Below are 26276 nucleotides of genomic sequence, written 5' to 3'. Positions count from 1 at the left end.
CAGCTGTCTGGATCTTACTTCTCTCTCCTCATTTGGTTTTGTGAAACCAGTCACATTTAGGGACTTGAGATGGGCGATTCGTCAGTTACTTTGTAGCTGATTGCCTAAGCTGTGAACAGTAATGCTTAACATTATGCTTACAGCCCTTCTTATGTTGTAAATGTTACTCTCTTACATCAGAAGGTTGGGCTCTGTTATGGTGACTGTGTCTTTTGATAAAAACATTAATAACATTTCCATGGCTCTTGAAAGCTTGCTGAGTGCTTTCATATACGTCAGCTAATTTGATTCTCACAGTAGCACTAGGAACTGGAGTTATATCATCTCTCTTTCATAATGAGGAAACTGAGACTCAGAGAGGTTAAGTGATGCGCCCAAGGTCACGCAGCTAATACGTGGTCGAGCAGGGCCTCGGTGCTGGTTCGACTTGACTCTGCTGACCTTGAATACGGGTTTCTCAACCAGCCAATCTATACTGAGCACTTGCTGTATGCAGCGTCATGGGGGAGAGTGGAGCACAGGTGCGAGCAGGCAGTAGCAGTCAGAGCTTGAGTGGTGGCATTGGGGGAGGGTGGCAGTCTCAGGCGGCCGGGGTTGGGGAAGAGCCCGGGGCAGGTGTGTGGGTGGCACCTGGACGTCAGGTGGGGAGAGCACCTGTGGGAGGCTAGTGTAACAGCAGGCAGAACTTCGAATGCCTCTGGGTCCTGCTCCCCTGACAGGTCAGGCAGACATTCTCGGGGGTTTATTTCTGCAGAGAGACATCCGGGGAGTGGCAAGAACAGGGAAGGAACATTTCTGCTCGTCCCTCTACTTCCTTATTTAGATGAGCCTTCATTCCTTCTGGAAAGAAAGGTGAGCCGCCGAGACAGAAGGAGGCCCAGGCCTTCACAGTGTGCTATTGTAGGCTTCTGCTAGTTGACAGCCTGTCAGGGGGACATAGCAATCCCTGTGCTTATCTGCAGACACAGGATCCCATTCTGCTGCTGCAGGCCCCGAGGCTGTGCAAAATGCACGCTTGTTTATGCGGGGGGGGGGGTAGGGGGGGACCCACATGGCACCTGCCCCGGCCTTTCCCCGGCGCCCACGCTGAAGGGGGTCGCTGCCTACACTTGTCCTCTGTCAGATAGAAGCGCCCCATAAAGGGGCTCCTTTGAATGGTGGCTTTAGGATAACCCTGGCCTGTATTATCGAAAGGATCAGGTCAGGTGATTCCTGAGCAGAGACGGATCTTGGGGATCTTAGGGATTCCCGTATGGCTGGGAATCTCCAGCCCAGAGAGGGAAAGTGGTTTTCCCAGAGTCACACAGCCTTGCAGCACCGTTCTCTCTAGCCCATGCTGTCTGATTTTTTTTTTTTTTTTTTTTTTGAAGAGGACTTGAAGATGAGGGGGTTTGGGGGGTTTTTTTGGTTTGTTTTTTGTTTTTAAACAAATGCAGTAAAGAGCCAAGCAGCAGGATAGCCATTTTTCTGAGGTCACCGTGACACCATGGCAAGGAGGGAGAGCATTTGGCTCAGAGAGCTCGGCAATGTGAAGCGAGCAGTGCACCCTCCAGTGTGGGTGGGTGGAGGTTTCCCCTCCATCACCTCCATTTCTGCTGCCCCCAAACTTGGCCGTGTCAATACGTACTCACTCCCATACGTTTTATGTGTGGCATTTCAGTTCTATGAGAGGTTCTGGGCCATCGCTGTGTTTCTGGAAGGCGTGACCCACTTTCCCTCAGAAACACCGGGGAGCTGGCAGGGGAAGGTGAGACTCCTGGGTCCTCCCAGAGCTACTGATCAGAATCTCCAGGGTGGGGCCAGGAATCCACATTTTAAACCAGCTCCTTAGGTGGCTCTTAGGTCAGCCAAGGTGTGAGTGCCCCTGGCCCGGAGCCAGGATGTGGTTCAGATGAGGCTGTGCCCTTGGGTCAGCTATTCCCCATTCCTGAGCCTTGGGGTTTATTCTGTAAGGCGGAGATACCACACCGCCATTCTAGGTCACGATCGCCTGCCGTGTAGAAGGCGTTCAGCGCCCAGGGAGTGGTGGCCTTCAGTGGGCCTGCTAAGTGGTGAGCAGGGCAGGGTGATTTGGGGTGCAGAGGGGGTGCAGGCACTGGGCGGTGGGACATCCCCGCAGAGAAGGTACCTGGTTGTGACGGGCCTCCTGGAGGAGAGTGGCCTTTGGGACTAGAACTCAGATCCTCTGACCCTGCTTTTGCCCCTGTGGAATGATGTTCTAGGACAGTAAGGTCTTGGTTATTTCAGTGGACACCCTCACCAGGCACCTGCTCCAGGCCCTCGTGTGTGTGTGCGTGCGTGCGTGTGTGTGTGTGCGTGCGTGCGTGCGTGTGTGTGTGTGTGTTGAGGGTACTTTCCAGAGCCGAAGCCCCAACTCTAGACATGTTCTTGGAAACAAGTGCCCCTTCCAGCAGCGAGGCGGATGGGTGAGGTGTCTGCCGTGTGGACCGCCAGCCCGGAGTTGGAAGGGGGTGTGGAGTGGAACTGGACTCCGGCCTGGGAGGGACAGCAGGTCTTCCCCAGGGATGGCTGTTTCTGGAGGCCGCAACCAGGAGCCATCGCTTGCCTTCCCACCTGGTCTGGGATGGTTCCCCCTCACCCCTCCTGCATCCTGCATCATGACGTGCCCGTCGCAACCCCACAGGCGCCTCTGCCTGCCTTAGCTGCTGAGGTGGGACAGTCATGACAGCCACTAACAGATGCCAGGCCTGCAGCTGACACGCGCTCATCTGAGTGAGGTGCGCTTTGTCCTGACCTCACGAGGCTCTGAGCAGATGAGGGTGAGCAGCACACCGAGCCGTCCGTCTGGACCAGACCCGGGTCTTCTGCTTTCTGGAACCCACTCCTCTCACCGTCTCGCCTGCTGGGTGCGAGTCTCCACCACCCGTGTCCTGCGGGCCCTCCCACTGAGCTCCAGTCGGACTGGAATGTTAACCACGGAGGGATGCCTTGTGCGCCAGAGGCGCTCACTGCTGCATTCCTATAAATAGCAAAATCTCAAATTCAGTTAAAGATCTGGTTTTCCCAGCGCACATCTGTCTGGCACCGGGGGAACCAGCATCCCTAGCTCACGGCACCTGGCCCCTCCTGGTCTGACGCCTCCCGCCTCCCCGGCCCATCGTAGCCTCAGCCTCCCACCTCAGTGGCTCCACCATTACCTCTGGGAGCCTCTGATGCCCGCCCCGCCCGTCTGCCGAACTGTGTGCTGTCCTGGTTTCTACCCCCTGGTGTAGACACTCTGCCTGTGCATCTCTGAGCCTCTAGCCATGGGCACAGGGAGCCCTCGGCACTCGGTGACAGCACCAGTGGTTCGGCTGTTAGGTCAGGGATGCTAGAGCTGCAGGAACCCCAATTGATCTAACGCAGGGGACGGAGTCAGGACTTTCGGGGGGACAGTGCTGCAGGGCAGACGCCGGACCCTCAGTGTGAGGATGGGGGCTTTTACCAGGCGAGAGGGGCCTGGAGCCACACGCAGTCGTTCTGGCCCTGCCTCTTGGGAGAGGAGCCCATCAGGAGCACGACCCCCGAGTCGCATTGGGTGGAAGGAGATGTTTCTGCCTTGCTATTTCCAGTTGTCTCTCCAGTCTCTTGTCACCTGCCTGGTCCTTGAGGAGAACTTTGTCCCTGCACATGCTGGCACTTATATGAGATATTTAATCTGTGGAGGTGGGCAGATAGTGGCGTTGTATCTGGGGGCACTTTGCTGGCATTTTTTAAACTAAAATTTTAATACCCTCTTATGGAAAATTCATAAACTTTAGAAGGAAACCAGTAAATATGTGAAATAATAATAATAATCACTATAATCCCACATGTTGGTTTAGATATATATATTTTAGGCTTCTCAGTATAAGTTTGTCAAAGTGCCAGAAAAACTCTCATCCCATTCCGCAGTCCACAGCCCCCATGGAAACCTTGGAATTGTCACAGTGAGCCTGGTGCTGGGGGTAGGTCTGCCCTGGACCCCCGTGCTGCCTGGGGTCCTCATTTGTCATGTGGTCCTTACTGCCTGCCCTGGGACTTTGCGAGTGCATGTGTGTGCGTGGGTGTCAGCGTGTGTGTGCCCACAGGTGTGCATCCGCAGTCCCTGGACTGGAGCCCCCTGAGGGCAGGGCAGGTCCCTCTCCTCTCTGTCCCCAGTGCCGGCCTGGCATTTAATCCTGGGGTCAGTGGAGCTTTGCTGACCGCTGGGGACCTCCCTTGGGAGCCTTCCGACTCCCCCGGTGCGGTGGGTGCATCTGTCCTCAAGCTCAGTGTGTCACGTCCTCGTTGCTCTGCAGCACACCTCCCAGACTCTCAGTTGCCGCCACCTGCCCCCCACCCCTGTGGCATCCTCGGCCGGCCCCCAGCACAGGCGCCGGGCACCGCAGCTCCGGGTCACACAGGTGTGTTTGGGCCTGAACGATGCGTGATTCCCGAGCTTCCCCGTCGCCTGCACCAGCAGCTCCAAATGACACTTCAGAAATTGAATTACGACGTTTCAGTACTTGCAGAATCCAGGAATAGATAATTTGATTACATCTGTTGGAAGTCATTGCCACAACTGGCTTCGTTTTCTTAGCCATCATCTATCCCGAGTGGGGAGAGACAGCAGAGGAATGCCACAATGACTGCATTTTCCCCAAAGCGCGTCTCCGAAGCTGGTGGTGGCCTGTGGCCTTTTCTGGGGGTTGGGGAAAGCGTGAGGCCGCCTCCAGGTAGGACCCAGACCCACCCTGAGTGCCACCCGGCACCCGGCTGCCCCGCCTGGCCCACGTGGCCGAACTTGCCTAGCACCCAACCAGCTACAGATGCCGCTTCAGGATGGCCGCTACAGCAGAGGGATGTCGCTCCGGCTCTGTGGGATCAGGGAGAGGGAGATGTCCCCCTGTGCCCTGGAGAGTCACAGAATACCTGCGGCCTGATTTCTGTGCCTCACCTTGCCTCTTTGGGGTTGTTACCTCGGGGTCCCACGTCCCACGGGCCCCGGCAGCCCTCGTGGCTGGCTGTTCCTTCCTTCACCCCTTGGGAAATTCTCTGTGGGGTTTTCCGGCCTCACGGTATCAGGAGACCCTGTAGAGGTCTCGGGGTGCCCTTCTTGGCCCTGCAGGGCCATCTGCCTTCCTGCCTTCTGGCCGGGAGTCTGGGGACCGGGCGAGTGTAGGCACTTGCCCCGTGCGCCTGTCTGGATTCTGCGTGGAGCTGAGCTGGGCCCCTGGCCGGCCCCCATCCAGGGTGTGAGTCCCAAGGTGTCTGCTGCTGCAGAGAGGTGGGAGCCGTGGAGGCCCTCCCAGCGGTGAGACAGGAAGCAGATTTAGACCCCGGTGTGTCCAGGAAGAAGCGAGTTTTCCTAAGGAACTTCAGAGGAGAGAGTCTCCGATCCAGAAAGGACAGCCCTCAGCCCGCTGCCATCTCCCGTCCCCTCCTTCCCCTCTGCTCTGCCATGGCCCTTCCCTCCGTGCTGTTGCCGTGTGGACGTCAGCTGGACCCTCTTGCTCGGGTGATCTTGGGAGTAGGGTCAGGCTGCACGGGGGCCAGGCCCATGGCTGGGCCTCCGTTTTCGTCTCCCACGTAGGGCCCCGGGCCCAGTGCCGGGAGTAGGCCCGAGGGAATGTAACCGAGCCCTGCCTAAGAAATGAGAATGGGGCCAGCGCAAGGCAGGGAGCTGGTTGATAAAACATGTCTTGTTGCGGTCGTTTTAACCAGCAGTGCGTGTGGGCCTCCTGGTGCTTTCTGGTTCAGCTCCTTTGGATGAGGAGCAAGTTCAAGCACTGCAGGACCCGCCCCTGCCCCCAGGGACTCTCTGGACAGAGGGCGTGTCCTCACGGTGGCCCTGATACAACTCCCGTGATGGTGGCTGCAGTGGGAGAGCTGGGAGGGGATCCCTGGAGGAGGTGGCAGTTAAGCCAGCCAACTTTGTTGGCAACTGTCACCTATTTGGTTCCCTCTTCTGTTGTTTGTTGTTGCTGTTTTGGTTTTGGTTTTGGCTGCGCTGTGTGGCTTGCACGGGGGATCTTTGTTCCCCGACCAGGAATCAAACCTGTGCCCCCCTGCAGTGGGAGCGCATGGAATCTTAACCACTGGACTGCCAGGGAAGTCCCTTGATTCCCTCTTAATCAAATAATATACATTGTGTTTGGATCCACCAGGGAAAGCTGCACCTGAGCTAAAAAGCAGCGTGAATTCAACCAGACCGGAATTAGTTATACTTTAAGAAGTTCAACTTAGGATTTTGAAAAAAGGAAAGGCTCTGGCCTCACTAGGCCACTCCCAGTGTGTCCTTGAAACCTTTCCACCCCTTGAAATATGCTTCTTAACATTCAGGAAAAACCAACTTTCTCCTTCTGTATACAGCCCTTATCTCTACGTGCAGGCCGTACCTGGTCCACTTACCTTCAAGAAATGACTGGGTTAGGCCCCAGGGCTGGTGGGGACTCAGGTACTGTGTTTGGCATCCTGCCCAGGGCAGCCCAAGCTTATCCTTGGCGGGGCCCCAGTGGAGGTAGCTAAATAAATCTGGGAGCCCTTTTCTTTCTCTCTTGAATCTCCCCTTCGCCTTAGTAGCCACTACTTCCCCATCCCAACGCCTCCGGCTTAATTTTCTTGCAGCCCAGTTCCCAGCAGTCCTAGAGGGGGTGGGGCATGGGGTGGAGGACCGAGAAGCAGCACGTGTGTGTGTGCACCCGTTGTGTCCATGGCTGCATGCACGGAATTTGGTCTGTGTGTGTGTGTGTGCGCGCACACAGGGGACTTTGGGGTTAGGATTTTGGCCTGTTTTGTGAGTTTGTCCCCAGCTGGGGAAGCTCTAGCTAGGCCCTTGTGTGCAGAACCGGACTGTCTCTCCGAGGAACAGTTAGGTGGATGCTGGCAGGAAGAGGAAGTGCTAGCCTCGGGGGGTGGGGTTGGATCGCGTCTGAGCCGAGCGGGGCCCCGCACACTTGGCTGTCCTGGGGCTCCGGGCCGGGTTGGCCCCGGTCCTGTTCAGGAAGCCAACGTGGGTGGCGGGGAGACTACGGTCCGCAGGCCTGGCCGCCCTCTCCTCGGGCCGTGACTGGGTCTGCTGCACTTTGGACGGCTCTCTCGTCCTCTAAAGGCGGCTTCACATCCCTCGTTTCCTCTGCCTGATGAGTTTGAAGATGACGGAATACACCTCGAGGGCCTTCTTTCTCTTGCATAAAAGCCCGAGAACTGCATTGCTTAACTGTTGGCTGTTGGGTGAACGGAGGTCAGTCTGGTTTCACCAGCCGGTTCTGCTCTCACTTTGGCTTCATCTCTGTTTCTGATCATTCTTCAACTGGGGCTAAAGATCTGAAAGGTTGCCTTTCTGTGGCATGAGCCGCGTACGGGAGCCGGGTGGCGCCGTGGGTTGCGCGGCTCAGGTGAGGGAGCAGAATCTCCCGAGAGGTGCTTCTTTGGGGCCCAGTTTGGTTCTGCCTGAGTGTGTCGAGCGCCCACTTCCCACCCTCCTTCAATTATTAAGCCCCTATTGTGTTCCAGACACTGTATTCCATGCGGGGGGTACCCGCCGGGTGAGGCTTGATGCCCGGGAGCCCCCGGTTGGGCGGGGAGACGGGCAGGGGAGCATAGATGTGACACAGTGTCACGGGCACTGCCACTGGGGCAGCGGGGGCCCACACTCCCTGGCCCGGAAGCTGAGGCTGATCCTGGAGAAGGCGACCAGCCCCCTGTGGCCTCTGGAAGCTTCCTGGACCCCTCTCCCCACCTCTCATCCTTCAGCGCCCTCCCGAGTGAGCGGATCAGCACTCAGGGCCCCCCCGCCTCACTGTCCCCACGCTGGCCTTACCCCACAGGTGGGACGGTTTTGAACAGGTGTGACGTCGGGGGCTCAGAGCCACAGGCATGTTCCACACCCGTGAGGCTGGCAGGTCTGAGCGCCGATGTTGCTTCAGGAAAGAGAATGGCCTGTGGGCCGGGGGAGGCGGGTGGGCAAGATCCCCGGACTGGATGGGAGGCAGGCGGGAAACTGAGGCCCAGAGCAGCAGGGCTTGTCCTGGGAGGGGCGGAACCGGGCCTCCCACACGTTCTCCTTGAAGACACTGCTGCTTCTCCGTGAATAAGACATGAGGAGGGCGGAGGCCTCGACGTGGCATCGTTATCATTTGACTTGATAATAGAAAAATTAAAATTTAATGTGATCTAAAGTGACAAGTGACAGGAATGTTCCTAGAAACCGGAGATTGGGTGGCAGAGCAGATCTCAGGACAGATGATATCAGACACAAAAGCCCCTGGATCTGGCGGGTTTTTAATGTTTCAGAATCCTAAGGCAAGGACGAAAGGTCCCTTGATTCCGGGGCGGCTGGAGGGTGTCCCCCGTCTTCAGCGCTCTGAGTCCCGGGCTCAGGCTGAGTCACATATCACAGCTTTGTTTCTGGGTGCAGCCTCTGCGGTCCTGGGCTGGCTCCTTCCTGCAGGGGACCAGAGCTGACCCCCTCAGATCTGAGGCCTCCTTCTCATTCAGATCTCCCACCAGCCTTGGGAAGCAGACTCTCCTCCCACCTGGCCCCCAGCCTCTGGAACCAGGAAGGTCCCCGGGCCGGGCAGGTACAGGCCCTTGGGAAGCTGGGCGCCCTGGCGTGGCCCAGTGGCGCCCCTACCCCAGTAGATTCGGATGTTCCCATTCCTAACCAGAGGGCCCTGGGGACTCCTAATCCAGACCGCCCACCCCGCCTCACCTGGGCTCCTGCACAGCTGCCTTTCTGATGCATTTCAGTCTGTTTTCCCCCTGGGCCTCCAGGAAAATCCAGCTGGCCACATCCGTGCTTCCCTGTCCGGGGCTCAGGGTGACCTGGCTGGCTTAGCTAGCAGCCCCCCACCCCGTCCCCGTCCCCACAGTCCTGCGCCTCCCTTTCTTCTTTCTGGGTGTCCTAGATCTTCCCCTGAGCCACTGGGCCACGACCTTCAGGTCACTGGGGCAGAACGCCAGAGCCCAGGGGACAGCGGACCATGTAACACACTTACTTTAATTAGAAGAGTTATGTAACAATCTATCAGATAGTTGGCAGAATACAGGGCAAAAAAAAAAAAAATCACGGATGGTAGCTTCCCAAAGCAGGCTCTCTCTCCTCTGTGTACTCCCTTCTGGTCTTTGTTTTCATTGCAATATCGGCACCTACCTTCCAGGGTTGCCTGTTGCCCCCCCATCTGACAGTTCTTGTGGTCTTTACAGATTGCCCTGGGGGGCTGTTTCTCTTCATGTTTTTGTTTTTAATTTTTTTTTTTTTACAATGTTGTGTTAGTTTCAGGTGTACAGCAAAGTGAATCAGTTATACATATACATATATCCACTCTTTTTTTTTTTTTTAAGATGCTTTTCCCATATAGGCCATTACAGAGTGTTGAGTATGGAGTTCCCTGTGCTATACAGCAGGTCCTTATTAGTTATCTATTTTATATATAGCAGTGTGTACATGTCAATCCCAATCTCCCAATTTATCCCTCCCCCCCTTATCCCTTGGTAACCATAAGTTTGTTTTCTACATCTGTGACTCTACTTCTGTTTTGTTACAAATAAGTTCATTTGTACCCTTGCTCTTCATGTCCTGCCAGTCTCTTCAAGTTCTTATAGAGCACAGGATGCAGAGATGGGGCCCTGTCCTGCCCTCGGAGGGGCTGACCCTCTAGACCGGAGGCACAGTTTGAACTGAGCTGGCCTTCCCAGGGCCCCGTGACTGCCAGGCCCGTGCTGGGTGTGGGTGAGGCCTGGCTCCTAGGAGCGTGCGTGGAGACAGACATGGGTGCATCTAGTTCAAAGACGAAACGTGTGACGGGATCCAAGTGAGGCAGGAGCGGGGTCTGGAGAGGGGGGTTTTGGGTGGAAAAGAGAGAGTGCTTTTGACTGGGAGGTTCTGTGACGGCCTCTTGGAAAGGCCTGGGAGCTGAGCTGGGACAGAGAGGAGGCAGGCAGACCTTCTCCCCCACCAAGCAGCGTAGAGATGGCGTCCTAACCCCGTCATCCCCGGCGAGGACCAGTCTGCTGTTACCTTGTCTGGCGGGATGGGTTGGGGGGAACGCCCAAGGGACAGGGCTTCGTTGACCTACTCGCCACAGGATAGACGCCTTAAAGTACTGACTAGAGGGATGGGAGGGGGAGGGGTGGTAGGCTGATGTCTGTGCAATGGAAGAATCCATGGGCTGGCTTCAGAAGGGTGGTCTTTGCAGGGGGATCTGAGCCCAGAGCGGGTCTGGGGTCTCTTCCCTAGTTAGCTGTCTTTTGAGAAGAAAAATGAGAAAGTCATAGACAAACAAAGCAGTGTGGGGAGGGGAGAGAATTCCTACCCTTAATCCCAGCACAGAGGCAACACTTTGGTGTACATCCTACCCCGGGATGCTCTTGCCCAGATCCATAATCCTACAGATTTGATTTCATACGTGGGATCATCCCGCATCTACTGTTTGAAAACCTGTTTTTTTCACTTAGCGACGTTTCGTTCTCTGTAGAATTCACCAGGCAGCACTGTATTGACAAGAAACCTCTCCTGCCCGGACACCCTGTTACTCATCTTGGGGCTGGTCTTAGGGGGTCTTGGGGGCTTTTCTTAGGTCCAGAGTTGTGTGTTGCAGCCATCCGGGTAAAGCACAGTGGCAGAGAGAATGGGAATGACCCCCACTCCTATTTCATATCGTTTAGGAAACTCAAGACAGAGCTGTCAGACAAGACGCAGAAGTAAGAACACAAATTACAACTACGTCCTTGGTGGTGGTGATTACATTAACTCTACCGTTATTTGTTGGGACGAATGTGAATTCTGAAATCAGAATTGACCTGGATTTAAGCCCCAGATAGTCTACTTAGCAGCCGGGTGACCTTGGAAGAGTTAGCTGCCCCATGTACGGTGGGGACAGTACCTCCCTCTGAGAGTTGGAGGAGAAAATGAAACCCAAAAAAAGTCTCTACAACAACCCCTTATGCACTGAGCACGTGCTGGCTGCCTTTCTGCCCTTCTTTTGTATCTGGTAAAATATGAAGGAATCAACTGGAAAACTATCAATTAGTAAAATAATCAGAAGAGTAGTTGGAAAGATGATAAATATTCATATCAGCCACGACCACTTATTATCATATAATATTCAAAGATCCCATTCTTGTGCTGAAAATATTATGTCAGTGGTTTTACAGCCATACACATTTGTCAAAACCCACTGAACCGTATACCTAAAATGAGTGAATTTTACAGTATGTGAATTATACCTTAAAGGGCTTGACTTTAAAAAAAAAAAAAAAAGACCCCATTCTTAATGCCAACAAAGCAGGTCTAGCATTAAGGAGAAATATGACTGACCTAGATGATGAAGAAAAAGGATTTAAATATTCTGTTGTTTTTTCCTTGTTACAAAAGTTATACATGTGCGTACCTCATTCAACAGGTGTTTATTGAGTGCCTGCTATGTGCCAGGCACTGTTTTAGGCTCTGGGGATCCACCTGAAAAATAAAATGACAAGCTTCCTCCCTCAAGAGGTGCACATTTCTTGGGGGGGACCACTAATAAACGTGGTGAGTAAATCGTATCACGTGTCAGGTGCGACACGCCACGGGAAGGCATTGATTAAGCAAGGTGATGGGGAGTGGAGATAAGCTGGCGGGGGTCTTGCAGTTTTAGGCAAGTCATGATGGCAGACCTCATTAAGAAGGTGATAGGAGCAAAGTATGGGGACCACTGCCGAGGAGGGTGGTCCAGGCCGAGCCAGTGCCAGAGCCAGTGGGGGAGAGTGGGCCCGTCAGGCAGGAGGAGCGGCAAGGAGAGCAATTTGGGGCCACCTCGAAAGTCTGAGTGAGGAAATAAACCCTCCTCACCCGGCAGGGCAGCCCCGGATCACGATGTCTTAGAGTTCCTACTCTCGTGAATGTCACAAAATGCGTGTTTCATTAAAGTTTACCATAATGGGACTCTATTTTTTACATACTGTGTTGTGACCTAACATTATAACTTATTGAAAAATGTTACTCTGTTTATTAAAATCACCCTGTGTGGCCCGACTTTGCAGGCTTTGTTACTGTTTCATTCCTCGGCGTGCACTACGATTTGTTAAACTAACACCCTGCTGTTCAGTGCTTGGTCCTTCTAGAAGGTGCCGTCGAGAGGCGTGAGGGAAGCTGGGCAGCGGGGGCCGAATCCACCCTGAATGGCCAAGTGGGAGGTGGCTGAGCTGAGCCCCAGCTAAAGCCCGGTACCTCGTGTGTCCAGAGTTGCTGGACGCTCTGGATTTATTCTGTGTTTCCGTTGCTTTAGACGTAGAGGTGCGTCACCTGGACAGGTGTGTAGACGGTCACTGCCATACTGCTTGCTGATACGTTTGTCTCCCAGTCTGTGGACTCCGGGATGGTTAAGTGGCCTCACCCACTACCTGGCTGGCACCCGAGTGCCTGGCCACATAGGACCCCCTCCCACCTGGGCACGGTTCCCTCCACTCCTCCCGGTCTGCCTCCAAGCCCACCCGTAGGTCCTCCCTCCTGGAAGCTGCCCTTCCTCCCTGCTCACATTGAGTGTCTCCCCAGCAGACGAGCAACTCCCCGGGCGGTGCCCGGGGCCAAGGTTATTCACCAAAGCACAGAACCGCCTGCTTTCTCCTTCTCTCCTGTCTTCCATTCAACCCAAGTGCTGGGTTTGGCACTGAGACACAGAGGTTCTTAGGGAGTTCTGTTCTGAAGAACTATCGGCCCAGTGTGGAAAAGTAAACACGTAAACATATATGAACATTCAGAGTCGTCCTGGGGGCACGAGCTGCCGAGGCGCAGGGAAGGCAGCATGGGAGGGGGCGTTGGAGCAGGTGCAGAGAAGGGAGGGCTGCCAGAGCCAGAAGGTATGGGGCTGGGAAGGCCTCTTCCCTTTGGACTGAAGGCCTTAGTTGAGGCAAGGTGGTAATTTCCAGGCTCGTGTCCTCCTGTCAGCATGGGTGTTAGAGGACAGGGTGACACTGGCCCTTTTGGGGTAACTTGTTTGGATTCGGGCTCTCGATGGGATTTCTGACATAGTAGGATCCTGAGGATGCCTTCAGCTGTCTGAATTCTCTGGCATGTTCCAGTGTCAAGACTCTGCAGCTGCCTTGCCCAAGGCAAAATGGAGGAAGGTATAGTCTCACGTTGGGTTTTTTTAAAAGGCTGCCTTGAAGGGAGGTGTGGGACTCGTCTGCATGAAGCATTAACATTTCTGAGGCCCACGGGGGCCAGAGAGATGCAGTTGCAGCTGTCAGTTTTACCTCCTGTCCCCAGAGGCGGGTGCTGCACGGCGCAGGGTACGGGGCCTGGGGCAGCTTGCTGTCCTTTGGGCGTCTGTCGTGGAGAAGCATGTCCTTCAAAGTATTTTTGCTCTGGTTATATATGTTAAATGCTCATTGTAAAAAAGGCGAGAAATGAACAAAAGAAGAAAGCAAATACAATCCGCAGGCCGACAGTTCAGAGATCATCACAGCTGACATTTGGGGCCATCTCTTCTGGTCAGTATTTATTTACAGAGAGGTGAAGAGACATAGCGTTATGTTGTCCTTGACGTCATGTAACGTTCGTGTCACGTCCCACCTTTTCCATTTACTCTCATTTCAGCCCATTTTCCTGTGTCCTTAAAAAGTTTTTGTAGGGACTTCCCTGGCGGTCCAGTGGTTGAGACTCCGGGCTACCACCGCAGGGGGCGCGGGTTCGATCTCTGGTCAGGGAACTAAGATCCCGCATGCCGTGCGGCACGGCCACAAACAAAACAAAATGAAACAACAACAACTACAGCAACAGTTTTTGTAAACTTTTAATGGAGAGTCACAAAGTTTTGGACTTGGACATGGTTCAGCCCAGCCTTCTCATTCCATGGAAGGTGGTCCTCGTGCCCCTGGCACCCTCCTGGGGGCATCGGGACGGAGTGGGGAGTTGGCACTGGATGCGACCCTGTGACCTGCCCCCCGCACCACTCTGCTTCCCTCCACTGGAAGCGTGTTTGGGTCTCCAGCCCACAGGCCTGCGATTGTCCACCCGAGCAAACGAGCGATTCTAGAGATGAGACCTGAAGTCCCCGCTTCCCAGCGAGACTTAATTGAAGGGGAGGTGTCGATGGCTCTGGGAGGCGGGTCTGAGGGTGGCCATACGTGAGGACACGCAACCCCGCCTGCTTTTTGATGGCCTGGGCTATCAGAGGACAGCTGTGCAGCTGGGCCTCTGGTGACGGGCGCTGAATATCAATGGTTAGGTGGCCTCACAGACAGCCGAATGACCCGACCCCCAGACGCCTTGAGTGATGGGATGGTGGTTGCCGACCGCATCTGCATTTTCAGCCACCGCTTTATAAGATGTGGCATGTGTATCAGATTGGCTGAGGGTACAAAACTGGAGAGCTATGAAATTCCAGAAGCTCTGGTGGGTTGAAAGGATGAGCGGAACATAGGATGAATTTAACAGGGTTAAAGACAAGCTGTGCACTTCGGTTTAGTACAGATTCGTTCATTCATGAGCGTGCAGGTTTGAGAAAAAATGGAAAGCCGTGGGAGGCTTCTGCGCACACGCGGATCCTGACTCTTCCCGGTTGGTCCACGCAGGCAGCACTGCAGCCTCCGAGCTGGAGTCCGGAGCAGGCCCGGCTCCGCGTCCTCTGGGCGAAGCTTCCGGGAGCCAGGGGGCCCTCTTGTAAGGGAAGGTGGGCTCCCTGCGCCGGGTCTACCTGGAGGTCCAGACGGGAATTGTCATCACTGCAGAAAACCTTGGCACAATTTTAACTGCACAAATGTCTACAGCACCGAAGAGGTGTAGGCAGAGCTGGTTGTGAAACTGTGGGCTGCGTTTCCCTTTGCCAAAGTAAATTTATAATTAAAAAAAAAAAATCCAGCTCTCAGTCAGGAAGGCTTGGTCTAGCCACGAGGCTGGCTTGGTCTAGGGACACCAGGGTCCTGCGCCCTGGGGATGGTGAGAAGGTGGTGGGCAGGCCGGCAGAGGTCAGCCTGCCTCCTTGGGGGGCCGGAGGGTATTTATGCAGGGGCACTGCTGTGGGCTGGGTGGGGGTGGATGTGTGTCTGCTGTTTGTGTCTTCAATATGACTGGCCCCTGGGCTTCTTCCACCCAGGACAGCCCTGCTGGACACAAGCCTGTGGGCTCCTGGCAAAGGCTCCCCACCTGATCCTCTCAGGTCCCTTTAACCTGGGAGCTGGGGGTCCTGACTGCAGCCGCCCACCACCCTGTGGTGTGTCAACTGCCACTGACTGGGTGAGGGAGTGTCTTGGGAATCCTTGGAAAAGCTTCTCCCTAGACCCCACCCCTCTGCGTTTCCTCATTCTCTGCATGGCTAACTCTTAGTCATCCTTCAGGTTGCCATTTAGATGTCACCTCCTCCAAGAAGCCGTCCCAGATCCTTAGATAGGGCTGTAGGTCTCACCACGGCCCCCCTCAAATCCTATACTCACTATCCTCATGGCACTTGTCACTTTGCCCCATAATCTCCTGGGACACTTAAGTGAGCTCCTTGAAAGCAAGAATTGCGCATGTTCCCTGTTGCATCTGTAACACCTGGGAAAGTGCCTGGCACATAGTAGGTGTTCATTTAAATGTGTTTTGAATGAGTGAAAGGATGCATAAATGAGACTTCTGTTCCATCTCAGAGACCAGCCCATCACTCCTGTGAGAAGGGTCAAATGTGGGAACCCCTGGGCGTCTTGGTTGGCCTGGGTCACCGCTGGTGCAGGACAGAGGCAGCCCCCAGGTCTTCATGGGGGCTCATACTACCTTGAGGGCCGGGCTTCCTAAAACATTGCCCGCTGCCCCCGAGCAGGGTGAGTGTAAAACGTGGCTGTGGTCGCCACGATTCCAGAGCAGTGGGTGCGGGGTGGCTCTGCGCCCTGCAGGGCCTTTGACCCGGCATTTGGGGATGAGGGTGTGGTTCCATGAGCACACCCCTGGCCACTAGATTCTGAAACCAGTGGAGAGGTGGACCCAAGTGATGAGCAACAGGGGACAGCGTTTATGTCAGGGTCTCACCCTCGCACTGCGGAGTTTGGGCTGCATGACTTTGTGGTGGGGCGACCTGTGCACTGTGCGGTGTTTAGGAGCATCTGTGCCTTTACCCATCAGGTGCCAGTAGATGACTCCCCCGCTGCCAACCCCCGCCGCCCAGTTATAATGACCAACAATGTCTCCAGACACACACACACAGACACACATACAGAGACACACACACACACACACAAAGACACACACACACACACACACACACCCTATTTTTGCTGGTAGTTCTGGATTGGCAAGCTTGCTCTGTGGCCAGAATCAGCTTCCTGCTACTTGCTCTCACCCTTAAAACTGTTTCCCAATCGTAGGCAGACAGCAGAGCCACTGCCGGCGTCCGCTGTCGGGGCAGAGTAGGGGAGAGGGGAGCGGGGCTCGGGGAATGAGGTTGGAAGGTCGCTTCTTTAGCCAGGTCAGATAAGCCCCCTCCTCCCCCCCAAGGAGAGAGGTGAGAAGTGGCGTTCTTGCAGAAGACCCCTCGTTGCAAGGACAGGGATGGAGGGACAGACAGAGCCCGCCCGCTCACATCGCACGGGACAAGTCTGCAGAGAGACAGCTTTCAGCTGAACGAGTGCCGTGGGCCGCGGGGCGCCCCTCTCACGCGGTCACTGCTTCACCGCCCGGCTGACCCGCGGCTCTGTGCCCGCCTGTGGGCCCCGCGGTCGGGCCGCGTCCCGTCCACAGCCCCTCCCCTGTGCTACAGACGCTGAGCAGCGGCCCCGGCAAAGTGTGTTCAAAGTGAGGGGGGCGTTGGGGGGAAGTGGGAGTCTTCCCGGAGGAAGGGGCCGTGGGGACGGAGGGCGTGTTCTAGGCGGAGGAAATAGTGGCGCCGAGCCCCGCCTTGGCAGTCAAAAACCCTGCGGCTTTTCTTCCCAGCTGTGAAGTGAGCTGAGAGGCTGGAATCAAAGATACAAACACGGAGAGGGCAGAGACCCAGCTGCGAGTCGGAGTACTCGTGTGTGACAGTTGCTTTGCAAAGGTTCTTTCTTGTCATCCTCCCAAGAGCCCCCCAGAGCACATGGGGCCCCGAGAGGCCCAGAACCTGACCTAGGGCTGCCCAGGGCTGCGAGGCCGGCCGAGCTGCAGTTGATCCGGGGGTGACTCAGGGACTCCAGCACGTCCTCCTGGTGGCCTCAGCTCCAGCGTGTGTGGGAAATGCGGTGCTGCGGACTGAGCCCCAGAGGGGGTCTGGGGCAGGGCCTGGGACTCTGCATTCGAGCAAGCGGGCCGACCCCAGGCTTGGGTCCTGATGGGTGGTGGTAGGACGATGCAGACCCCGGAGTGGGGGCCTGCGGAGGCTCTGTGTGGAAGGCAGCTCCTTGGGACCCGGTCCTCCGGTGTAAATGCTCTGCCCAGGAGCCCCGTGCCGCCTGGGCCAGGCCGGCAGGGCTGTGATTCTCCACGTGGCGCCGGGCTTCTTTCACCCGCGGACGCGGAATGGACCGCAGCGTGGGCAGCTCCCGGCTAGAGCCGCCTACACCGGGCGGCGGCGGGATCCAGCGTCTGCTCGGCTGAGCGCTGTCGCTAATAGGATTCGCAGAGCCTTTCAGCTGCCGCAGGAACCCAGAGGCTGCTCGTTTGCGGGGAATGAATAATTTATGTGTGTTTTCAGATGACTTATCCCTTCATCACGGATACGGCACATCGGCTGCGCGAGCTCTGTGCTGAATAAGTGGCTTCGCAGGAGGACTTGCCTTAATGCTCCACGGCCCTGGCTGCCCGTTGGTGGGCTGCTTTGCGGGCCGCGTTTCATGGGAGCCCAGATGCTCTCTCGGCGCCTTCCTCTCTTTGTGGGGAAGTTATGCTTTTCCTCCCGGTTACCTGCTTTGGGAAGCACAGCCCGGAGCACCAGCTGGCCTGGGGGTTTCAGGGTGGACCGGCGACTAGGACATTAATGCCAACAATGCACTCGAGTTCTGTCTTGGGGGGGCGGGGCCGTTTCCCATTTCTGTGTGTGACCAGCTGAAAGCCACACGTGATCGCAGTCACCCTTAAAAATCCCCGATATTCACGAGTGTCAGTGCCCGCGTTGCTCACCCCCACTCCTCCGATGGCCTCCCTGACACCAGCCTCGGCACTGCTGTCCTTCCTTCCTGCCCAGGCTGCCACGCGGATCTTCCTCCTAGTCCCTTGCTCAGGAGCCCACCGTGGCTCCCTATTGCCCAAAGCGACCTGGGCCCCAGTGTTCAAAGCCCTCCATGGTCTGGCTGTGTCGTTCTCTGCAGCCTCATCTCGCATCTTCTCTTCCTCGAAGCGGCCTGGTCGCTGATTCATTCGCTAAACGCTGACTGAGGGTCCGCTCCGCCGCCCTCCAGGCGCCGTGCAGGGCAGATGTAGGAACGAGACCCAGCCCTCCCAGCGCTCAGCCTCAAGGGCCAGGAGCCCCAGCAGGCGGGTTCCAGGCAGGCCTCACAGCCTCCCGGCGCCCCGGGGATGGGGGGAAGCTGTGTGGGAAGGAGTCTCGGAATTTTCCACATCCTCAACCTGAGGGCCCAGGGGTACCTGGACTGGGGCTTGATTGTCAAAAGTCCTGAAACGCTAAGTGCTGGGGCCTGGGGGACCACCAGGGCTTCAGTCAGGGCACGGGGCAGGCACCTGGAGCCTGGCCCGGGGAGATGGCTCTGCGGGTGGCCTGGCCGGGAGCCCCTCTGCCTGCCCTCCTGCCTCTGCACAGACCCCACCTCACTACCCTCTGCACTGCCTTGCACATCTTGCTTAATTATACTCAAATGCTTAATTAGTGCCGCTTTCCTCGCTCCTTTATCTGTCGCTCCTCGAAGGCAAGGTTTAGTCTCTGGCAGCCTCCACTGCGCAGGTCATGTGGCCTGCAGGGCCCGGCAGGCTCAGCTGGCATAGCACTGTCCGGCTGTGTGACCTTGGGAAAGTGGCTTAATGTCTCTGAGCCTCCATTTCCCCATCTACAGGTGGGTGATGATCCTGAGACTGGGGCGGTGTGTGAGTGTGCCCAGTGGTCCTGAGGTAGAGCCTTAAATGCTAGGAGCTTCAAGGGCTTCCATGTGAATGTGTCGCCTCCTCTGGTCCTCGCAGTCTCCTCCGGGAGCTCATGGGGTGGAAGCAGTCACGAAGGACAGGTGACTTGCCCAGAGCCACATGGTGACATGTCAGAGCCCAAATCTGATGCGCTTCGGGCCGTTTCCATGTGAAGGGGGTGCTTGGTACCCACCCCCATTCCTGATGCTCTAGTACCTGCTGTCCGGGGCATCCAGGGTGGGCCCAGGGACACCTTGTCGAGGAGCAGCCTTCCTGTCCTTTGCTGCCCAGCTGTGGCCACACTGGTTGTGAAGGGAGGGGACTTTGGGGTGGCAGGTACAGTAAGGGCGCCCCTGTGCTCCCTCTCCCCGTGGTTACTTGTTCAAGACGTCCACGGTGAGGGACCCCACCCTGGCCTGCAACCAGAGAACAGAGGCCAAGGGGCGCCTGTCCACAAGGCATGGCCACTGTCACCTGGTGACCCCTTCCTTGGCTCCTGTTTAGAATTACAAACCCCCTCCCCCTCCCCCCTCAGGACTTACAACGTGTGGCATGAACCATATGTAACCAGAACTTAAGCCCCAAGAGGGCAGGGCTCTGGGTCTGTGTGCCATCTGTGTCTGGATGGTTGGCCGACTCATGGGCCGTCGGGTCAGTGGATGGAGGAACACAGGGCAGAGAAGCAGGTGGACTGGCCAGAGCCAGCTCCCACCTCAAGCCTGGGACCAGAGCGGGCGCATCCTGGGCCGGCAGAGAGCCTCCTTCCTCGAAGGGACGACTGTTCTGAGGGGGAAGAACTGGTTGGGCATCAAGTAGCCCCTTTGGGAGTGGTGACACTTCCCCTGAATGACCTGAGTTGGAGTCAGAAGCCCACAGTCTCTTGCTTTCTGTGGCCCTGCGGCTCCAGGAGAGACCCTGAACTTCTGGGCCTCAATGTCCTCATCCATGAAGTGGGGGTGAGACTGAATCCAGTGTGTCCCCCCGCTGTCATGAAGTCAGCTGGGGTCACGGGTGTGGCCCTTGCTGCCGTTCATGGGGTGCATAATTCCTGTCCTCTCCTGCCCATGGGCTTTCAAGGAAAAGAGCACTGTTGACAGCTCGTTCGAAACCCTTCCCCTCTCTTCTCCAACATCGTTACTCATAAGATTCTCAGAACATTTAAGAGAGAGGCCTGTGGCCCAGCTCATGGGACAAGTGACCAGCCGGGGACAGGTGACATGCATTCTGAGCACCTGGAAGGGGCCTGAATCTTCGCATCTCTGCCCAGCAGATTGAAAGCGCCTGCATCCCTCCAGGAGTGTGTCGGGCTCGGACCTGGCTCTGTGATCCTGGGTGAGACCCTTCTCTCGGGGCTGTTTGTTTGCTCAACTGCAAAGTGAGAGAAAGGGTGGGACAACGGGGGTGGTTTTTCTTTGTTATTATTATTTTCAGCTGAACCTTTTCCTCCCAAGTGAAGTCATGGTGGAGGTCCATGTACACGGCAGGTGAGGTGGCCTCACGGGGGGTGGGGGAGGCCTGGCCACTTCCCGGCACCAGCCTGGGGTGTCTAGGGTCCCCTCAACTGCAAAAGCGTGAGGCTCGTTCTCTGGCCGAGACTGACAGCTGACGGTGGGCGTGTCTGTGGGCAGAATGTGCCCCCAGATAGAAATTGCCGGCTGGGGTTTGGACTTCTTGCTCCCCCTTCCCCGGGCCTACCGGTGTTTCCCCTGGGGCTGCCTCATTGTTCTCTGTTGGCAAAGGTTTGCTTTTTCCTCCTCAGTCGGGAACAGGAGGTGCCTCAGACGCCGCCGGAGAAGAACGCCAGGCCGGGGTTTTACGGCCCCTGGTCCTGGGCTCTTTGGCATCAGGAGCCTGTCGGGGGAGTGGGAGCGGTGGCTGGGCCTCCGGAGACTCTAGGAATTCATTAGTGGGCAATGAGCCATTTTATGTTCTTTCCTGCCCACGGAGGATCAAGAGTGAACAGACTTGAATTTTACGTCTCAAGGAAATGCAGCACCTTTAGAAGTACCTGCCCCTACCCCCAACCCCCCACCACTGGGGGAGGCCTGGAGGGTTGCAAGGAGGTCCCACTTCCTTTTTTTTTTTTTTTTTTAAGGAAGTGTTGATTTTTTTTTTTTTTAATATTTATTTATTTATTTATTTACTTTTGTCTGTGTTGGGTCTTCGTTTCTGTGCGAGGGCTTTCTCTAGTTGCAGCAAGCGGGGGCCACTCTTCGTTGCAGTGCGCGGGCCTCTCACTATCGCGGCCTCTCTTGTTGCGGAGCACAGGCTCCAGTCGCGCAGGCTCAGTAATTGTGGCTCACGGGCCTAGTTGTTCCGCGGCATGTGGGATCCTCCCAGACCAGGGCTCGAACCTGTGTCCCCTGCATTGGCAGGCAGATTCTCAACCACTGAGCCACCAGGGAAGCCCAGGTCCCACTTCTTGCTGCCCTCAGTTCCAGGGAATCTTATAATCCCATTCCCCAGTGCCTGGTAGTTTTGTAGCACTCTCTGGTTTTTCAGAGCTCTTCTACAACAATTGTGCTTAAAATAAAAATGTGAACTCCCTGCCCCGTCCTCTGAGCCCCTGCTTACTGCTGACCCCATCTCTTACCCCGCTCCCCTGGCCTTGTTTGCCATGCTTTGGCCACACTCACCTTCTTGCTGCTCCTTGACAATGCCAAGCACACTCCTACCTCAGGGCCTTTGCACTTGCTGTTCACTCGCTCAGAGCTGCCTTCCTAAGTCTGTCCCTTCCTCCTCATGTGTGTCCCTGACTCAGGAGTTCCCTGAGCATCCAAGCTAGAGTATCGCCCTGACCCCTAGCCCCCTGGTAATCTTTGTCAAATCACTTCATTTTATTTTTTTCCTAGCAGTTTGTGATCTGCGCTTACTTTCTCTTTTGGTGTCTTGTTACTGGAAAGCCAGCCCTTTGAGAAGTGGGGTGCTGGTCAGTACTCAGTATCCCTGATGCCTGGCACATACAGTAGTTCGTCAGTAAATTTCTGTCCAGTAAATGGGTGGCTGACATTTCAGGAAGTGCAGGCTGGACGCTGGGTCCACAGGGGTCTCACTTTGTGAAAACTCACATCTCTAGCAGCCTCCCTGGACAGATGTGGGGAAACTGGGGCCCCTGGAGGAGGTCAGGGCCTGAACCCAGCCTGCCCGACTTCAGATGGTGGGCACTGAGCCCTCCAGGCCTGGGCAACTAGAGGAGGAACTGGCCCCAGAAATGGCCCTAGAACTGTTGCTTCTTAGGTGGCGATTCATAGTGAGTGCCCTGCGGGGCAGCCTGTGTGGTTTCAGGAACTGAGCTCTTTCAGCCTGGACCGAGGGTGTATCCTGAGGGACTCCTCCCTCCCTGCCCCGCCAGTGGACCAGATCACCTCCTTGAATGCAGAGCCATCCTTAGGGCTTGTGTTTGGCTGCCCACCCCTGACATCTGGCACAGGCCTGCGGGTACCCCACTGGGCTGTGGGCTCCTCAAAAGTTGGGCCAGTGTCCCTGCACCTAATACACATTGCAGGCACTCAGCATGTTTCTGGAGTGCATGCTGTGGGGAGAGGGGGCTGTTTCAAGGCAGTTTTGCAGCTCAGCCTGGATTTGAGTCTGCCAGGTTCTCAAGGTCGGCCGCAGTGATGAGCTCTGAGCCCCATTGGGTCCCCGGGCTGTAGCACTGGGAAGCCCTGTGATTTGTCTCCCTGCTCCTGTGAGCCTGCCCTTTGCCGTTCTGTCCTCTGAGGTAGAGAAGTACAAGAGCACTGGCCTGGATTCTGTTTTTTTAAAAAACAGCCCTATTGAGATATAATCCACGTTCCATACAATTCACCCTTAGAAAGTATACAGCGCAATGGTTTTTAGTACATTTACAACTATATGCGATGCTATTGCTAATGGAATTGTTTTCTTAATTTCGTGTTCGGATTTTTCATTGCAAGTGTACAGAAATACAATTAATTTTTGTATGTTGATCTTGTATCCAGCAACCTTGCTTAATTTATGTTATTAATTCTATTAAGGTGGGTTTTTTTTTTTTTTGGTGGATTCCTTAGGATTTTCTATATATAAGATCATGTCATCTGCAAATAGAAATAATTTTACTTCTTCTTTCCAATTCAAATGGCTTGTATTCTTTTTCTTGCCTAGTTGTCCTGGTTAGAACCTCTAGTATAATGTTGAATAGAAGTGGCAAGAGTGGGCATCCTTGTCTCATTCCTGATCTTAGGGAAAAAGCATCTGGTCTTTTCACCATTAAGTATGATGTTGGCTGTGAGTTTTTCACAAATACCCTTTGTCAGACTGAAGAAGTTTCCTTCTATGCCTAGTTTGAGTGTTTTTATCATGAAAGGATGTTGGATTTGTCAAATGCTTTTTCTGCATCAATTGAGACGAGCATGTGATTTTTGCTTTTTATTTTATTGTATGATATACTACATTAATTGATTTTCAGATGGTAAACCAATCTTGCATTCCTGAGATAAATCCCACTTGGTGTGATGTATAATTCTTTTTATTCTTTATGTTGCTGGATTTGGTCTGCTAGTATTTTGTTGAGGGTTGGTTTGTTTTTCTTTTCATCCATGCCCGTTAGGACATTGGTCTGTAGCTTTCTTCACTTGTGAAGACTTTGTCTGGTTTTGGTATCAGGGTAGTGCTAGCATCATAGAACCAGTTGGGAAGTGTTCCCTCCTCTTCTATTTTTTGGAAGAGTTTGTGAAGAATTGTTATTAATTCTTTAAGTGTTAACAGAACTCAGCAGTGAAACCATCTGGGCTTTTCTTTGTGAGTGATTTTTTTTTATTATTAATTCAATCTCTTGCCTTGTTATAGGTATTTCAGACATATTTCTTCTTGAGTCAGTTTCGATAGTTTGTGTCTTTGTAGTTGGCTTAGATTCTTACAAGAATGTTTTCAAGACCTCTCTCTGCTGTTTTAGTCATTGTTGACATTTAGTGCGTTCTTCCTATGAGCAAGTATTTTGTGTGTGTATATATTAGCTCATTTAATCTTTATAAGAGCTTGATGAACTAGGTAGGATTATTATCATCTCCATTTTACATCCTGGAAAACTGAGGCAGAGAGAAGTTAAATAATGTGTCAGGGTCACACAGCTAGGGAATAGGAGAGCTAGGATTTGAGCCCAAGCAGTCCAGCCACACAGCCCTCTCCGTTCTCCCGAGGCCTTGCTCTGTGCTAGGAGCTGGGAGTACAAGAATGAGTCAGTCCTGGTCACTGCCTAAGTCACTCCTCAGAGACCTCAGACCTAAGAGAGGGAGGTGCCTTAGGCCTAACGTGAACAAAGGGCTGAGAGGTCAGGCAGGGGCCCAGGAGAAAGTGATGGGTGAAGAGGGCCTTGAAGGAGGGTTCAATGCAGTGGGGCATGTGGGTGAGTCAGTGAGTGTGCCCCCTCGCCAGGGCTTTTGTCTTCTACCTCTCCTCTCTCCCAAGTGCTCAGAGAAAGGAAAGGGCGTCACAGAGAATCTTGCCCTACGATGCTGATGCCCCGCCCAGCAGCAGGAGTTTGGAGCAGTAGAATTGGGCCCAGGAGGTCTGTCTGAATCAGCCAGGCCTCTGCAGTTTGCTGTCCCGGAGAGGAAGAGGCAGGACCATTTGTAAGACAATTGTGAGACAGAAATCAGGAGCAACCAGACATAACTCAACATAATTATTTCTGCATAATGACTTCTGCTCCTTGATTCCATCTCGAGCAATGACTGTAATCTTTATCTGTCACAGGAAAGCTGGTGGCTGGGGGAGCCCCTGTGGCTTAGCGATAGAGCCAGGAGGAAATTTGCAATTTGAGTTAATGGAGTGTTCCCAAGCAGCCTGGGAGCCAGAAGCCTCTGGAATGATGGCCCCTCCTGCTAGGAAACCTGGTATCAGAGCTGGCCCAGCCTCCCAGGGGTCCAGCCCCTCCGCTTCGTCACAGATGGGGAAACTGAGGATGGCAGAGATCACAGGGCTACTCGGCACAGGCCCACCTCTCTGTTCTCCCCACTGCACAGAGCTGGCCCCGTGAGAGCTGGGGTGTGTCTGGTGAGACGGTGTCCATGTGGACTAGGGACTCTTTCATCCATCCCTGAGCTGATCCCTGAGCTTGATGTTCCTGCAGGGCTGCCCCCACGAGGCGGGAAATGGTCGGGCCTCTGTGGCCGGATGTCAGACTGACCTGTAGCCGGGCGAGGCCCCTAGGTATTAATTGTGCAGTATGGCTGGAGGGCGGGGTCCCCCCAGGAGGGCTGCAGCCCTGGGACCCACCTGCTCCAGCTCCGGGAAAGCAAAAGCCCCCCTAACCCGAGGGGGTGCCTGCCCACTGCATTCTCATGCCTCCTATAAGCCCCTGTAACTAACAAGTGCATCTGGAAAGAGCAGAAGTGGGCTTAGGGATTTGCATTTTGAGCGTCCCACTTAGCCGCGTGTGACCTTGGCAGGTGTCCCCAAGTCTGTTTGCTCCTCTGTAAACCAGGGGTTAGAATGGACCTTCCCTGCCAGGGCTGTTAGGAGGGCGGGATGATAAAATGACCACCAGACACAATGCTTCTAGCACATTCTACCACCGACTCTTGTTACTGGTTTTCACAAGGTTGACCTTGTGGAGGGCCCTTGACCCTGTCCGGATCTTGATTTCCCTGAGTGTCAAAGCAGGGATCACAGAGTCGTGAGATGAATTCGCTGAGATCATTGACATGAAAGCGCCTTTTAAAAATATGAGACGAGGTGAGCATAGAGGAATTTTAGGGCAGTGAAACTGCTCTGTATGATACTATAATGGTGGATACAAGACATTATACATTTGTCCAAACCCGCAGAATGTAAAACACCAAGAATGAACTCTCATGTGAACTATGGATTTGGGGTGATAATGTCCACCGATTGTAACACATACACCCCGGTGTGTGGAGGGGATGCTGAACGTGGGGAAAGTTGTGTCTGGGGGACAGGGGGTCTGTGGGAACTCTGCTCTCTGCTCTGTTTTGCCGTGACCATAAAACTGCTCTAAAAAATAAAGTCTATTAAAAATGTTACATATAGATACATATATGTGTGTATGTATATATATAAAATCTGTAAGTGACCTCCAGTGAGAATTTCTGGTGGGAAGATGTGTGGCTTTTCTGCTCCACGTCTGGAATCCTAGCAGTGAGCTTAAATAATGTAACTGGCATATGAAGCTCTATATTGGTGAAGCAGGGTCGAATTTCAGCTCTGAACAAAGTGCACACTCTGCCTGCAGTTATGTCCGTGTGATGCATTTTGGGGCACTCGTTTGTCAAACATGGATTATTTATGGAGCGCCTGCTGCATACAGGCTCTGGGCCAGGAGCCAGCTGCACAG

At 54.6% G+C, this 26276-nt stretch overlaps 1 protein-coding gene across 2 annotated transcripts in view; it reads left to right on the top strand.

Moving 5' to 3' along the window:
* The window catches only part of HPCAL1 (hippocalcin like 1), a 110955-nt gene that overhangs the window by 51379 nt on the left and 33300 nt on the right, over positions 1-26276 (top strand). The window lies entirely within an intron of this gene.

The sequence above is a fragment of the Balaenoptera ricei genome, chromosome 13, assembly GCF_028023285.1.
Source record: "Balaenoptera ricei isolate mBalRic1 chromosome 13, mBalRic1.hap2, whole genome shotgun sequence".
NCBI lineage: Eukaryota > Metazoa > Chordata > Mammalia > Artiodactyla > Balaenopteridae > Balaenoptera > Balaenoptera ricei.
The sequence above is the reverse complement of the archived record's forward strand: the minus strand, read 5'-3'. Positions and strand labels throughout refer to the sequence as shown.